The sequence below is a fragment of the Elephantulus edwardii genome, unplaced genomic scaffold (assembly GCF_000299155.1).
Source record: "Elephantulus edwardii isolate Elephantulus edwardi_28Jun2011 unplaced genomic scaffold, EleEdw1.0 scaffold00035, whole genome shotgun sequence".
Classification (NCBI taxonomy): domain Eukaryota; kingdom Metazoa; phylum Chordata; class Mammalia; order Macroscelidea; family Macroscelididae; genus Elephantulus; species Elephantulus edwardii.
Genome location: NW_006399785.1, coordinates 3,010,901 through 3,025,417, shown reverse-complemented (window position 1 = coordinate 3,025,417; position 14,517 = coordinate 3,010,901). Strand labels below are relative to the sequence as shown.

The 14,517-nt window shown below is 40.4% G+C and overlaps 1 protein-coding gene and 1 pseudogene across 2 annotated transcripts in view; one reads left to right on the top strand and one right to left on the bottom strand.

Annotated features, from left to right (window-relative positions):
- Positions 1-14,517, bottom strand: part of KCNIP4 (Kv channel interacting protein 4) — an 839,530-nt gene that overhangs the window by 337,163 nt on the left and 487,850 nt on the right. The window lies entirely within an intron of this gene.
- Positions 10,818-11,624, top strand: LOC102852056 (annotated as a pseudogene).

Below are 14,517 nucleotides of genomic sequence, written 5' to 3'. Positions count from 1 at the left end.
GCAGGAGGGGAAGGCCCTCTATGAGTTAGATTGATTCAGTGACTGGAGTAATCAGGATTGGTGTATCAGAGACAGTGCAATTGGCCCAGGACAGAGCAGAGTTTAGGGCTGTTGTACGTAGTGTCGCTATGAGTCGCAAGTGACTTGACAGCACATAACAACAACAACACAACAAATACATCTTGATTCCTTGACTGCTGATTGTTTAGCCAATTAAAATGAAATCGTTAACAATGCAAATCTTTGCCCCATGTATCTTATCGTATTGGTCCAATGGTGAGGATTTTTGTTTTCTTGACATTGAGATGAAACCCATATTGATGGCTATGGTGTGTGATCTTCTGCAGCAAGTGCTTCAAGTCCTCTTTCCTTTATGTAAGCGTCTCAGGATGCTCACCGACAGCTCAGCAGGTCATACTCCCCAGCTGCTCCACAGAAAAAGGGTGCATTCCTTTCTTTTAAGATGCACACTCTCTAGGGGAGCTCTGGTGGCCTAGTGGCAAGAAGCTGCACTGCAATCCCAGAGACGCATGGTTCGAATCCACCAGATGCTCTGCCGGGAAAGGAGGGACAATCTCCTCCTGTACCAGTCAGATCTGATCTGACGGTACACAGACACACATACACAAAATAATAACTAAAAAAAAAGATGTACACTCTCAGAAACCTATCACAGGAGTGCCATGAGTTGGCATCAGTGGGCTGTGAATAGGCATTTATATAAAAGAAAAATAACAATACTTCCCATATCCCATGAACCTTATAATTTAGCATTATATCCTCCCATGTTATTTGCAAATGGTCCTATTGCTAACTAATGGATTGTAACTAGGGAAAAGTATATTTCTTGATTTTGAATCATTTTCCTTTTCCCACCTACTGTTAAATCAAATAGTTGAATTAAAATTGAGCCCAGGGCAGGTACTTGAAAAATGACTAGTATTAGAAGCATAGTTGTTAAAGACGGAGTAGATACCACAAACACAAATCATCGTTGTTTCTACAAGCCTTCCCTTTAACAACACTTGGACCTCAGAATTCTTAGGACATGGATTCAGTGAGGAATATTAGTGGACTGCTTTATAGTCAAAGGAAAAATGATATAACTTTTCTGGTTCCTGTTCCACTTTCCTGTACCATTTTGATATCATGAAAGAAAAGGAAAAAATGAGTGGGAAATTGGCTTCATGTTAAACCCCAAGGAGGATGTGGCCATATCTTATGATTTTTAGGAAAATTTTTTGCTAGATTATAGTACAAATATATATATATATATATATATATATATATATATATATATATATATATATACATATCAAGCACTAGCAAATGCAATACCAAGAGTTTTTTAAGAAAGAATTTGAGTTTTCCCTTAAATGAGGATTTTTTAAAAATTTTCTTTAATACTTATAATAAACATTTAGAGAGATTTTGGATTTTCATTCATTTACTGCTGCACTTCTCTCCCTGCCCAGCCCTCCCCCCCCCAGTTCACTCTTCTCTTTGAAAAGTAAAATAAACACTCCCTCCCTGGTACACTCTCCCCCCGCACCCCTTCCACCACCCCAAATACATACCACTATGCAACCTTAATTGTGGACTCTTGTGATAACCATAATACCCTATCATACATCGCTTTTAAATTATTCTCTCACTCATCTGTTTCAGTGCAGTGTACACAATTTATCTAGTTTAAATGAGGAATTTAATATTAAACTGTGGTGAGAAAGCATGGTCATATGAAAAACAGAATGTGCTTTCATTTTACACTTTAAAACTTGATTGCTTGGAAGCTATTTTTAATAAGTAAGTAAAAATGCTTTTAAAATGTTTTAAGTTTTCACTAGAAGTTAGTGTAATAAAATGTGTTGCTGTTGTTCGGTGTCATCAAACCTCCTACAGCTCATAGAAACCCCATGAAGAGCAGATCGAACACATGCCTCACCTTATGCCTTCCTCATGATTCCTCATGCCCGCTGTCCCTGCCACTGCGTTAATCCATTTCGTTGAGGGCCTCTCTCTCTTTCTCTAACCCTCTATCTTCCACAGCACAATGTCTTTTTTTTCAGGGAATGACTCCTCTTGATATCACGGCCAAAGTATGTAAGGCAAAATTTCACCCTCCCTGCCTCTATGAAGCACCCTGGTTGCACTTCTACCAAGACTGATTTGTTTGTGTTTTTGGAAGCCTATGAAATATTCAATACTTATAGCTAATACCAAAGTTGAAAGTAATCAGTTCTCAGGTCTTCCTTATTCTTCGTTCAACTTTCAGATGGACAGGAATCAACTGAAAATTCCATGACTTATATTGGGTACACCTTAGTCTTTGAGCAGATATTCTTGCTCTTTATTGCCTGAAAGAGGTCTATGCCAGTCGATTTTTGCAACATAACACATTGTGTTGTTTTTTGTGTCTTTAAATTTTTTTTTACTGCTGCTCCCACAAACATCAATTTTTTATTTTTTTAAAAAACCCCGACATCCATGACTTCAATCTTTTCTCCATCTCTTAATGATGTTGCCTATTAGGATTTTATCTTTAATAAGAGCCCTTGGGTGGTGAAAATGGTTAGCATTCTCATTTGCTCCAGAAAGAAAGAGATTCTGATTTTACCACGGGACACGTCTGAAAAATGATTAATTTACCCAAAAGCACTTCAGAAGAAAGAACTCATTATCTACCGCCAAAACATGAGCCATGCAAAATCTCACAGAGCACCATTCTACTCTGACACGCGTGGAATGGTCGTGAGTTAAAAGTGACCTGTTTGATGGTTGTCTGACCACTGAAACAGTGAAACTTCTCTCGGTTTATAATCTTGCCTTAAGTTTATCAAGCACACTGCATACATAAGTGATTAGACTAAAATGACATATACATATTAATAAAGTCATTTCACATACTTCATTTTTTTCTCCAATTCATATTCTTAACCAAATGCCTTTTTTTCAGATAAACAATTGTGTTGTTCTTTTTTTCCCCTCCAAAGTATGCTGATACATGAAGGTTTTGTCAAAGCCCAAACAAGTAATTGCATCCTGTTTAGTGGTTTTCAGTTTTAAATCAGAGCAAAGAAACAGCCCATCAACCAAGCATGAATAGGTTGTCTCATAGCTATATACCTCTTTAAGTTCTGAAGACAGCTCACCTAAATGTCACTTTGAATGTTAAACAGAGCTTTCAGTGTGATAACATGGAATCTTTTAGACATTTTTCTTAATATACAAGATCTTCCCAGTGTATTAAATGGGACTAATTAAAGATTGGTTCAAAATTACCAGAATGTAAAAGTAACAGAAGACAAGGAATACAATACTTTCTCAGTATTGACTGCCAGGAGAACAAATAGGTCTGTTTTGGAGAAATCAAATTTCTCCTTGGAGGCAAGGATTTTGAAGCTCTATCTCACAAATTTTGGATGCATGGCCAGGAGGGACCGATCCTTGAAGAACATCATGCCATGAAGGATAGAGGGATAGTGTAGGAGAGGAAGACCCCAGATGAGATGGATTGACATGATAACTGGGGCATTGGGAGTAGGTGTGTTGGAGTGAGACTGGCACAGGACAGAGCAGGCTTCAGAGCTGTTGTACTTAGGGTCACTATGAGTCACAGGTGACTCGATGGCACATAACAACAGCTTAATAATGTTTTAGGAGGAGATTAATGTTTAAGGGGGATCTAGTGTTCTAGTGACAAGAAGCTGCACTGCAATCTTGAAGGTACATGGTTTGAAACCACCAGATGCTCCAGTGGAGAAGGAGAGGCAATCTCATTTTGAACCACTCGGTTATGATTCGATGGTACACACACACACACACACACACACACACACACACACACACACACTTTATTTAGTCAATGCCCCTCTGTGAACAGAGTGGTCCCCACCACTAATTTGTAACCATTCACAATTTAAACTGATTTTACCAGCCTGTCTGTGGATAGAATTCTTGGAAATGGGGTTTTATTTTCTGTGTGCTTTAGGTCATAATCATGTAGGGTAAGTGTAGATATAAGCAAATTAGTTACAGAGGAGTGTGTGTAGATACACATAAACACACACACACACACACACACACACACACACACACACACACACACACATACACACACATGGGGGAAGACAGACGCCATGTGAGGACCATCAACAAATCAGAATCCAGTTTTATTGACAACGAAAGAATCACTATGTCTGAAACCTTGATTTGGGCTGTTAGGATCTAGAACTGCAAGACAATTCATTTCTCTCCTTTGTTATTGTTATTGCTGTTGCTGCCTTTGAGTTGACTCCAATTTATAACGACCCTACAAACAACCGAATAAAATCATGCTCTATCTTGTACCATTTGCAAGCTGTTTAACATGATCAAGTCCATATGTCTGTCCTGAGCAGACTATCTTCTCTTTTGAAGCCTCTCTACTTTTCCAAAGACTAGAACCTTGTGAGGGGACTCTGACGGAGTAGTCTAGAGGGAGTTGCACTGTTAACTCAAGGGCTGTGTCCTCTGGTTGTTCGCATGCACCAGTGAGGGAGAAAGATGGGCAACAACCCTCGTGCAATTCACAGCTTCAGAAACTTGGTGGAAGGTTGGCTATGTGTCAGTTCCAACTCAGCGGTGACAAGATTTTTTTTTAAATGAGAAGTGCTTGCTGATAACACAACCAAAGTATGTGAGATGAAATGTCACCATTCTTGACTCTATGAAGCACTCTGGTAGCACTCCCTCCTAGACGAATCTGTTCATTCATTTGATGTTGTTGTGTACTGGCAAATCAGAACCAACCCATAGCTGACTCGCCAGTGAGTTTACAGAGACAGTAAATCACACAGGAGGAGACTGTCCATCCTTCTCCCATGAAGCAACTAGTGGATTTGTGCCTTTGGGATTGCAGCATGTTTTCTTATAACTAGGCCACCAGTGCTCCTTGATTCTTTTAGTAGTCTATGGGATACTCAGTAATCTTTGCCGAAACCACAATTGAAAGACATACATTCCTCTGCCATCTTTCCTCATGGGTTAATCTTCATGCACATAGGAAGCAATATGAATAAACACACACACACACACACACACACACACACACACCAAAAAACAAGCACAATAACCATGGCTTGGAGCAGGTGTAGTTTAGTCTATAAACTGACAGCTTTGTTCTGTAGTATTTTCAGGAAGTCTTTTGACAGTAGACTTTCCCAATGCAACGTAACTTTTGATTTTATTTTTCTTTAATTGCTGCTCCCCTGGGTGCCGATTACTGGCACTTCTGTTACGTAGAAAACCCTTGGAAATCAAAACCATTGTCTTAGTTAATAATTGGTTATGTCTCACTAAACTAGAGAAAAGACACAAATGATTCTGATGATTTCATATTCCTTAAGCTGACTTCATCCGTCCCTAACCTTCTTAAAGGGAATTTAAAACAATTACTTCATGCTTTTTTCTCCAGTTCCTCATCTCACATTCATCGTCTAAGCAACTAGAAATTATTTCACCATCGTCATTCTATGAAGGAAAATGTGGCTTTCATGTAATCATCACAATACTATAATTTTCAGATTCATTGAGCAATTTTCAAATATTTTGCTGTTGGACTTTACTATTGCCTTTGATGCTGTGGACATACTTGGGCATGTTGCAAGGAGGGACAGGAACTTGGAGAGGGACATCATGCTTGGGAGGGTGGAAGGACAGCGCAGGAGGGGAAGACCCTCCCTGAGGTGGATTGATTCAGTGACTGGGGTAATCGGGATGGGTGTGTCAGAGGCAGTGCGATTGGCACAGGATAGAGCAGGGTTTAGGGCTGTTGTACATAGGGTCGCTATGAGTCGCAAATGACTCGATGGCACATAACAACAACAACAAACACTCCTGATATCTCACTCTAAACCTTCAACAACCACTTTCAGTCTGCTGTTGGACCTTCAAGTTGGAACTGACTCACAGCTGGCCCTTCAGTGGGGTTTCAGAGGCAATACATTGCAAGAAAGGAGACTGTTAATCTTTCTCCTGTGCAGCAGCTGGATTTGACCTTATGTCTTTGGGTTGACAGTACAACTTCTCATCCCTAATCCACCAGAGCTCTCTATTTCTGTAGAGTTAGTTAATGCCACCTAGTAGAGATCCAATTGCAGAGAGTAACTCCACAGGGTTTTAGGACTGTGTTCTTTCAGAAGATGACTGTCAAACTTTTCCTCCCAAAAGCCTTTGGGTGGGTTTGAACCTACCATCTTTTGTTAGTAGTTCAGCACTTAATGATTTGCATCAGGCAGGGACTATTCAGGTCTCTTAACTTTTCTGTAAGTGTTGATTTGAAGACCCAAAGTGACCTAGTAGTAAGAAACTGTGCTGCAATCTCAAAGGCATATAGTTCGAATCCACCAGATGTTCCTCTGGGGAAGGATAGACAATCTCTAAGTGTAGATTTAGTGCAGCGTGTCATATCTGACCTCTCTTGAGACATCTCTTGGCATGAACACTGTTGTTTCTTTATTGTGCTTTGACATTCACCATCCACACATTAAAAACTCATTCTTCTAGAAGTTATTAGGCAACTAATGCTAGATTTCCCACCAGTCACCACAAATAAATCAAATTAAGCACATTGTTTTTAAGTTACTTCTGACTCACAGAGATACCAGAGGTGAGACTAGAACTATGTCACAAAATGTCCAAAGATCTGAGGGTGTAGCCTAACTTATCTTTTTCCTGTGAAGTGTCTGGTGGATCCACACCACTGACCTTTCATTTTGCCGTCCAGTGTGTAGACCACTGCATCAGTTAAACTCTATTTCTCTGAAAACGGGAGGTATTTAGAATTGAATGTAAATCCTCTCCATTGTAAAATATACACAGCTTTTCTTCTTATGTGAATTGGCCATATCACCAGTACGTCTAGCTATCGTCTTGAAAATCCATAATTATAACCCTTCCGAGCTCACTTTAAAAGAATCAGCAATATTTTATATGCTGCAATATTCATAAAATGAGTTACTTTTCTCCATTTGATATTTACATTTGAGGAAAGGAACACTATCTAGGCCCAGGTTTTTGTCAACCTGGTCTGGATTATAACTTACCTTCCAATGTCTAGTTTTATAACCAGGAAATACTCTATGAAGATAGAAATAATACTGACACTTTATAAGCCCCGGTGTCACTACTAACAACAAGGAAACTCACAATCAGAAATGAAGGAGGAGGAGGAAGAAGAAATGTGCTATGTACCCTTGAGGGCCAGAGATTCCTGCCTAGGTCAGTCATGACCTAGATGAAAGAAACAGCCACAGGGGTGGAGAACCAGAAACCAACATATGACAGGATGACCTGTGGTGACCTGGGACTTCTAATCCACAAAGTCAGAGCCAGGGATTTCACTAACCTTACTGGCAGGAATGGAATGAGGAGCCCATAATTGACAGGAGTAGGAGAGCTTTGAGCCACTGACAGATCTGACCTGGGTTAAATGTGCCATGGGGCCAGAGCTAGGAGCCTTCACCTAAGCCTTCTGGAGTCCCAGTGGGAAGACGTCACAATTGTTGTCGTTGTTATGTGGCGTTGAGTCGCTTGCGACGTAAAGCGACCCTACATACAACGGCCCTAAACTCTGCTCTGTCCTGTGCCAATCGTACTCTCTCTTATACTCCCATCCCGATTATCCCAGTCACTGAATCAATCTAACTCATAGAGGGCCTTCCCTTCCTGCGCTGTCCCTCCACCCCCCCCAAGCATGATGTCCTTCTCCAAGGACCGGTCTCTCCTCACAACATGTCCAAAGTATGTTAGACGGAGCTTCAGAATCTTTGCCTCCAAGGAGCCACCTGGTTTAACCCTTTCCAGGATGAATCTGTTTGTTTTCCTAGCAGTCCATGGTATTCTCAATACTCCTGGTAACACAGTCCATAAGGAGCTGTGATGCCAATCCTAAGCCCCCTTCTGGTGGTTCAAATCCACCAGGAAGCTCCAAGCGAAAAAGATGAATAAGATTTAGAACTTCAGAAAGCCACCTGAAGGGTCAGCTGTGACTCAGTTCTGATCCAATGACAATGAGTGAATATGAGGTGTCATAATAGTTAAAGAGTGCCCCTGTTTTAACTACAGGCTGGCCACCCAAACTCATCTAGTAGCTTCAATGAAAAAAAAAATAAATCAAAATCTAGCAATCTGCCCTTAATCATACAGGAGGAGACTGCTCTTCTTTCTCCCTTGGAGCAGCTGGTGGCCTTGAACCGCATGCCTTCGGGATTGCAGCTCAGCTTTCCTGTCTTTGGCCACCAGAGCTCCAACAATGTTTATAGCATAGACAATCCCACAGAACAGTACTAGCCTATCTATTACATGGAGTTGCTATGTGTCAAAAATACTCTACGGCACTCAACAGCCATTATATCCACCAAGCTATGTTATAATGCCATGTATCTGCTTGTAAACTAGTCTTGTTCACCTAAAATGCCGCCCTTTCTCCATTTGTCCATCAAAATATAGCTCAATTACCACTTCCTTTGGGAAAGATCTCTGATCGTCCAGGTTGAGTTAAATGACATTTCTCAGTGGTTGCATGACTCATCAGTGTTAGACACTATATTTGTGGAAATGTGAATAAATAAATGACTTGACATCATGTGTGTTTATGTAGGTCAATGAAGTTTATTAGTTTGCATGCCAATCTTGCATGTCAGTTTGTTTTCAATTTATCTGTTTCTGTAGCTTCTTGTTTCTAGCTTCTTCCAAAGTAGAAGGCACAAAGGAAATACTAAGAAAAATCTCTTGGCAATGCATGAAATGATTGACTTTCAGTGTTCTATTGTCCATGAACTACAGGAAAAACTGTGGTTTTCACATCCAGAGGTTAATAATGAGATTAATGGGGTGGGGGGAGATCTTCATTCTACCTTTGATTGGGTTTTTCTCTTTTTCACTAAAGACTAAGAAGTGATTAATAGCGCACTTATGGTGATTGTTGTGACATTGTTCATAAAGACAATTTCTGCATGATGGCTGGTGAACCTCAGCTGAAGACTTAGAAGTTTGCAAAGAACCATCTGTTGTTGTTGTTAAGTGTCATCGAGTCATAGGCAACTCATAGCAACTCCATGAACAAAAGACTGGGACACTTGTATAACTTTCGTCATTTCTCCAAGTTCATAGAGTTTGTGGAGGCGAAGTATTTTGTAAGTGGATGCCACTGTTGCTTCCAAGCTTGTTTTAATTGGGTAGCTCCATCAAACACTGTCCACCATGGGTGACCATTCTCGCATTTGATGCATCAGTGTCACAGTGTTCAGCTTCACAGCAACTATGAGTTACCTCTGTACAGCAAATGGACAGACCAGAGCTATATGATCTAGTAGAATGTTTCACCAAAAACAATTAAAGACAGTCCTGAGGGCCACGGATTAGTGTTATCCACCTTTGGCTTGGTAGCATCACTTTCTGTCCACTAGGCCAACTGATCTCTCTCTAAGATACAGTAATCGGTTTCTTCCTTCCCAGAGAAAAGGAGTTTAAGAAAACTAAAGACTCAAGGGAGCAGTTAGTCCAAAGGTCTTGTACGCCACCTGGATCACAGCGTACATGACCCCGAGAAGAGAACTCCATGATCCCAGGTTATAGCTACCGATCGGTCACACTGGCAGAGATCACAGCAGAGGGCCTCAGACAGAGAGGGAGAAAAATGTAGAACTAAAGAAAAAAAAATCAAATTCCTGAAAAAAAGGTCAGCGTTACTGATGTGATGAATATTAGAGGAACTGCCAAGATTATGGTCCTAATATATACTTCTGACTTGCTTTGCAGTCTTTCTTTGAGACCTTATTTTAGCCAAATGATAGGCCCCTAACATTAGCAATGACATCATAGAGGAACTTGTTTCTTAGAGGAACATAAGAAGAAAATGGCAACATTTTGCCCAAAATCAAAGAAAAATAAATAAATAAATAAAGATGAGTAGAAAATTCAGAGGAAAGGGAAGATTGTAGGAAAAAAACATGTACTGAGAAATGTACACACTGGCTCAAAGTCCATTTAATGACTGTGTGTTATTGAACAAGTCACTCAATCCACCTAAGCCCCATTTTGTCTTGTTTCGAGAACGGCGTAAAGTATATATTCTCTAAGGTCTTTAGAATCAAAGAATTAAGTGAGATAATGCCTTAAATGGCACAGCAATCTTTCGTCTATTTGCTGAATTGAACAACTTGGAGTTGCTGTGATGCTGAACCCTGTTCCATAATCTTGTCAAATACCACAATGATTACCCATTATGTACAGTGTTTGGATGAGCTTCCAGATTGGCTTATGCTGGGAAGCAGGATCTGAAACTCTTCAAACCCTCTACACTCTACAAATTCCCTAAACTCTACAAATGTAAAGAAATGATGTTAATTACAGAACAGAGTTCAGGTCTTTTGTGCAAAACTTACTCACAGTCGTACTTGACTTGACGGGACTTAACCACTGCTAAGTGAAAATAATGCTGTTATATCTGGAGGAACACTGTTCCACTTTGCACATCACTCTTTGTCAATGTGCTGTATGAGGTAACCTTGGTTTTGCTGTGATGCTGAAGCTTGTACCATGGGGAGTATCAAATACCAGAATGGTTTCCCATGTGGATAGTGTTTGGTTGAGCTCCCATTTGTAAAACAGGTTTGGAAGCAGGAGTGGCATCCACTTCCTAAACCACATGCCTCTGGAAACTCTATGAACTTGGAGAAAGGATGATAGTTATGGAAAGGCATTAGGTCTTTTGTTCATAGAGTCGCTATGAGTCAAGATCAATGGCAATCAACAAAAACAACAATGCCTTTGAAATGTTTAATAGAGGTATGACGAGCTTCCTCAAAAGTTTCCTGCTGCCTGGCCAGGCTGAAGGGCTCTGACAGCAGCATCCAGACACCGAGGTTGTGCTGGATGGGAAGAGCCTCGGGACGGGCACTCTCTACGTCGCTGAGAGCCCCCTGCCTTGGTTAGACGGCTCTGGATTAGGATTCTCTCTGGAACACCCCACTATTAGTTTACATGCTGTGTCCAGGGACCTAAATGCTTATCCACAAGAACATTTACATGTTATGGTGAATGCCAAATTTGGAGAAGAGTCAACAGAATCTGTTGCTGATGAAGAAGAAGCCAGTGAGGATGATGACGACGTTGACCCTATTGCTGAGTTTAGATTTGTGCCTAGTGATAAATCTGCGTTGGAAGCGATGTTCACTGCAGTGTGTGAATTCCGGGCTTTGCTTCCAGACCCAGAGGATGAAGATTCAGATGTTTATGATGGAGAAGAGGATGATGTGGAAGCACACGAACAAGGGCCAGGGGAGCTCTCTACATTTTATACCTATGAAGAAGGATTATCCCGTTTAAAAGCAGAAGGCCAAGCCACACTGGAGAGATGAGAAGGAATGCTTACTCCTTCTGTGAGAAGCCAGCATAACAACATAGGGGTCCGGACAGAAGACTCAAAAAGAGATTTTGAAGATGGGATGGAGGTAGGTGCTACGCCTACAGTTGCTGGACAGTTTGAAGAGGCACATATGTTGATTTCTGAAAATGACTTTAAGAGTCTACCCATTACTGTAGGTGAGGACTTTGGGCCTCATACGTTGGAGTGGGGGTAGATGAAAGTCCTTATCCTTCTTCAGACTCAGCTGAATGAGTCCTTTCTTGGGACAGACTGTGCTCTAACAGCAATTTGTCACTTGCAGAAGAAACTTGTGACCTTTATTAACAAAGGTGAGTTAACTAAGAGGGTATCTGTAGTGTATTATTGTGCTCCAAACTTTCTGTGTCTAGGTGTCCTCTGAGTAGGCCTAGCATATCTGCCTTCCTTATGTGTGGCTTCTGTAAGCCAGCAGGTGTCCATGGTGAAAAACGCATAGGAGCTTGGAGGTGAAAGTAGGCTTGGAAGGAAGGGGGGACACAGCTCAGAAAGCTAGCCTCTCTGTGAACTTTCCACAGTGTCAAAGATCCTTTACTAATTAGGGGGCCCGATTAATTCACACATCTCTGGCCAGTCTCTTCAGAAACATCCCAGCCACACTTGCCACCAGTAAAACAATTCTTGGATTTCTTAGCAGCTTTTGTTCCTATCACCATGTTTACATGTCTGTAAAAGTCCAGTCCTTTTTTGTTCTAACCTCTTATCCTTCAATCTCCAACCTCTTGGGTCTGTAACAGAACAAATGAAATGAGGATGAAATTTCCCACATACTTAAGATGAGAAGAGTTTAGTCTTTGTAATAGCCTAACAAATCCAGGTTTTCTAAAAAAAAAATGCTTAATAGAATATGGTTTTCTTTTTTCCTATTAAGAATAGATACAGAAGGAATAGGTAATAAAGCCCAGAATAACTAAATGCATGGACTTAGCAGAGAGAGTGATGAACAGCACAGGATAGGGCAAAGGTTGCCTCTTTTGTTCATGGAGATGCTATGAGTCATAGTGAACTTAATTGCAGCTAATGATAAAGTTTAATTATTTGCATTATCTCGATTTCATACATGTTTTTAATTTTCTACTGGTTTACTTACAAAATACGAATACATTGTTTTTAAGAACAAATTCTTTCAACTTCCCTCCACCTGCCCCATCAAATTGTACAACCTCATGATTAATCCCCCCACCCCCCGCACATTTCTATTTCATATTAACATTTAAAAAGAAAAGATGGCTCTTTTGCAGTAAGATTAGCAATAAAATAAAATATGCTCTAGTATGATATGGAATTTGGTGCTTTTTTCTTCCTTAGTCATGAACTTATTATATTTCTGCTTTACTTGACTGGTCGCCAGAGATTTTTTTTTTTCTTGACTCTCTGCAAGTAGAAATTGGATGAACTTTTCTTAATTGGCAAAGAACACACCTCAATGCAAAAGTTACAAAAGAAAGCATTCTACTTCTTAGTAGAAAAGCAAGCACAGGCGAAAAGGTGCCATTGGAAGCATCTGGAGCCAGAGGAATAAAGAAAGGAGAACAACAGGAGAGGGATGCTTCGAGACAGAAATTCTTATTATGAAGATAGATTGTATAAGGTTGGCTTCTCTGGGTTTATGGACCCGTTAAGTTTAAGATGGCAAACAACAAAATGTTACCACTAATTAGACACACAATGAAATGTCACCTGAAAAAGGTTAACTATTTTAAAGAATGTTGTGCATTCTTATATTTAAAATGTCATTGTTATTAGTTTCAGAATAGAATTCACTGGCAAAACAGGACTGAATGTGCACTCCAGAGGGAGATACAGAAATACTTTCTTGTTTGCCCAACATTGTAAAACTGAGCAGGAAAATATTGTAGTGCCATGTTATGTGGAAAACACTCATAATTAACCATTTCTTTAACAGCTTAGATTTTGAATCTAATAAAGGTTGGATGCTGTGATGATTTGAAAACAAAATATATCCAGCTAGGATCTTCTTAGTACCACCCACTGCTGTAGATAATGAGGAAACAGACTGTACTAGGCAGAAAGCTCTGTTGACCAATGATGATTGCGTCTGGTAGGGGAAGACTTATACTGTGGCCATCAGAATGGATTATTATGTTCAAGAATGACGCATTCCAAGAAGAAAGAGAATGGGGCTTAGAGAACGCCACCGCACATCTTTTCCAATTCTAAACCACTCCATATCCCCATGCTCTGTTCACAAATCTGCCCATGGAAGCAACATACAGGAAACCAAAGGATGTAGTGCACTGGGCAAATATGCAGCAAAAGAGTTCTTTAAAGTCTACAAAAGCAAAGATGTCCCTTTGATGATTAAGGCACACCTGACCCAAACCATGGTGTTGTTTGGATTTCTCTTTTTCTCGATCACCTCATATGCACTGTAAAGAAGGGATAATGGGGGGTGGTGGTGTTTAAGATTAAAGGAGAATCTATGCATTTGAATCATTTGCATTTGGTTTGTTCAAAGGATATTGAATATAGTCTGGAGTGTCAAATTAAGTAACACAATTGTCAGGGAAGCATTATATCAGAGACTCTTCTTAGAAGCAAAAGTGGTGGCAATTCCTCTTCTTTACTTTGGGCATGCCATCAGTGAAAACCAGTAGATGAAAAAGGACAACATGCTTGGGAGACTAGAGGCTCATTTCCTCTTAAAAATGGGGTGAAACTTCCAATACAATGGACAGATACAGTGGTTTGCAACAAGGAGAACGAATAATATGCCAAGAATATGGAGATAGCATAAGGTCAGTTCTGTTCCAGCCTGTTATTCATACAATTGCTCTGAGTTGGGTTCAACTGAAGGACAACAATTTCCCTTAATACCCTTGATAGTAATAATTAGTGATTAGAAGAAAGAAAATATCTGAAGAAGTAATATATAAAAAGAAAGTTCACAAGGGAGGGAGGGAAAGAGAGAAGGGGGGAGAGAGAGAGAGAGGGAGACAGAGGAGGGAGAGAGAAGGAGAGAGGGAAAGGGAGGAAGAGAGGGAGAGAGAAAGGGGGGAGCAAGGGAGGGAGGGAGAGGGAGAGAGGGAAAGGGAGGAAGAGAGGGAGAG